Source organism: Ornithodoros turicata, chromosome 1 (assembly GCF_037126465.1).
Source record: "Ornithodoros turicata isolate Travis chromosome 1, ASM3712646v1, whole genome shotgun sequence".
Classification (NCBI taxonomy): Eukaryota; Metazoa; Arthropoda; class Arachnida; order Ixodida; family Argasidae; genus Ornithodoros; species Ornithodoros turicata.
Window position 1 is genome coordinate 232,690,885 of NC_088201.1, and position 3,094 is coordinate 232,693,978.

The following is a 3,094-nucleotide window of genomic DNA, read 5'->3' on the forward strand; positions in this document are numbered from 1 at the left end:
CAGCCTGTCACGACTGTGTCGCTACAGTCGGCTCCGCTCTACTGCCATCATCACAGTCATCGTCGGGCGCGGGCAAACGTGACCTGCTCGTGCACGAAACGGAACGAAACCGGGCAGCACGGGAGCTGGTCTGGGCCATCGTCATGTCTACCAGGGCTTACGACTTTCATTAAAATCCAGTCGCTGGACCTCTCTGTGTCGTCGTTTCGGGGGAAGGAATGCATCAAGCCCCAAAACTGAATCAAGCCAATCGACGACGCCCATATGCGTATTGTACTGAAGAATGACGCTGGGGCAGTCAAATTTCAACGAACTTCTTTTCCTTTCGTGACCAACATCTCATTTCTTACTTCGGCTCTGCGCCAGCAAACGCCGAAAACATATGTTTGCGGATTTGTTGTCGAAGCATCGTACACAGAAAATGTCGACACCGTCGACTGAAGCAGTGGTCTCCCTCTGTCTCTCCACTCTGAATCTTCTTTTCGTCTTTTGCTTTCAAAGAGCATTCTGTCACGCGGTTTATGCGAACGTTCCCCACGCTCAAGATACCAGGCTGTGTCGGGGAGACTTGCAGCTTCGGGATGTTGAAATAATTATCGAAGTATATTTTGTAGTTTTGATCCTTTGGCACGGAGGTTGACAAACGAACGACGACGTTTCCGCGTGCGCCGCAGTCTTACCTTGGGTCGCACACCGCAATTTCTTGCCCTGTGCAGACTTCAATATGATACGAAATTCGCTCTCCCCGCTCATCACGTGGACCTTCCAAACTTATGTGTAGGGCCCGGATTTTTAGGCACACACCTATAAATGCCTATATAAACGCCTGAACGCGACATTTTCGGGGTTGCCTGCCTCTCTATCTGCGCTATTGAACTGTGGCCCTTTTTAACATTTTTAGACGCAAGAGCAGCCTTTTTTTTCAGAGGTGTAAGTGCTAGTGTGCCTTTCTTGCTCGTGCTGAGTGCCGCAATTTACCTTTTCGTTTCTGTGTGTTCGCGCCTTTCGTTTTCTTTTGTTTTTTTTTTTTTTTGCGTCTGGGGGGGGGGGGGGTATATTTATTACACGAAAAGGAAAGGGAGGCAAGGAGGCAAGACAAAAAGGGAGGCAAGGTCAGCCAAACAGGACGTCGGCTTGCTATCCAGAAATAAAGAAAGAAAGAAAGAAATAGGAAGGAATAAGAACTAACTAAATAAATAAATTTAAGAAATAAATAAAAAGAAAATGAATTAGGAAATAAAGGATAAACCTAACAAATGATGGAAGAAGGATGAGGTAGATTAAAGACAAAGATGACTAACAAACGGTGAAAGAATGATGAGATGGATCACAGAAGATGACTTTAAGGGGAAAGCATGAGGTTAATGCGTTGAGGGTGAGAGTGGGGCACAGAAGAATGAGATTGCACGACTGAGTTCGCAGGCTGTACGTAGGACCTGAATCTCTCAAGAAAGTCAGGACTGCTTTGGTCACAGACCGCTGTGTGTGATCTCGTACTGGGCCGAGCAGAGTGGTTTCTTCGGTACCTTGGTTTGCCAGAAGGGGTTCATGTAGATTTGATCAAAAGATTTGGCCTCTCTGGGCGTCTCAAGGTCTTCGAGGGCAGATAACTAAAAACTATTATTCAACATAGCATGTTTCCTGGCTGCCTCAGCAATCGTGTACCAGACGCCAAAGCTTGTATGATACTGTAGCAAGTTTTCTTTGATGGAGCATTCTGAAACACACACAAAAACAGGAAAAGAAAAAAAAAAAACAAAGAGTGAACCAGAATGACGTGCCTGTTTTGCATTTTGTTATGTATTTTTTATATCCTTGTGGCCTAAATATCTGCATATTTCCATCGTTTTCAGAGCCTAAATTTCCGGAGCCTACTTATGTGGCTTCTCAGGGTTGCATTGTTTGCGCTACTCTGGCCCTCCAAAGCGCATATTTTCTCATCGACAGACGAGCACTTTTGATGAGGTGTGGCAGTTAGTTGCTTATTGATAATCTCCAGAAGTGGCCGAAGTAAGTTTGTCAAAGCCAGGGCTGCCCCGCTAAACCTGTTTGCTGTTGTGGTTCAGGTGGAGAAACTGCTTGATCCCTCCATCTGTTCAGTGGCATCAAGTTGCTAATCTGGGTAATAAAGAATTTCGAGTTCCAGTACTTCCTTGTGCTGGGTAGCTTCACTGTTGAGGTTCACATGAGGGAGCCAAGCATACTTCTGGTTTCAGCTCTGCCTACATTTGCAGGTCGTTCAGCACGTTTTCCTGCTGAGTACAAGTTCGTTTCGTCAGTCTTCATATCGAATAGTGACGGAGGAAACAATTTCTAGAAAAGAAAAAAAGAAGGCAGGTATGACGTTTTCGAGTTCAGTATTCCTTGTGAAGGAGATATGTTTCCAAAGGAAGACTTTTCTAGAAGTCACGTCAAGATTACAACGTTTCCACTCTGCCGCATCCACACAGCCATCCTCGCTGTGGACAATCATTTGCTAACGGATTACTGAGTGGCGCTGCGGCATTTGCACGGCGTCTTGTTCATAGGATCACTCTTCACCCTCGCTACTGGAGCTACTTGTCCGAAGGCTGCGCGGACGAGGAACATCCGAAACAGGATAACCCGAATCGATGAGTAAATATAGTAGCGTGTGGAGCAAAATGAAAGTATGAAAGCGAGCTGGCATGCATTCGAAAGCCGCAACATTTCTTGGTATTGAGAACTGCAAACACACAACAGAGACGACACAGCAAGACGACACGATGACGTTGAATCAAAAATGACAAAAAGACGCTCTCCTAAAAAAATAATAACTCATGAAGTGAATGGATTACACTCATAATCTCTACGACAGGATCTTCCATGTCTGGATCATCGCTTTCGTCAGGTGGTGGTTCTCGACAAGCAGTGGGGTTGTAGAATTTCGAGGGATTCATGCGAAGTTTTTTATGGCAGGCAACCGCACGGAAATACGTGAAATGATAAAATTGGCACCAACACGTTTCGTGATGTCAAGCCATAAAAAAAATATTGGCGGTATATTGCGCGCGTAATGTAGAGGGTTAAGGTTCATATAGTAATCAGCTTACCTAGGGAGGAGTGCAATCCACCT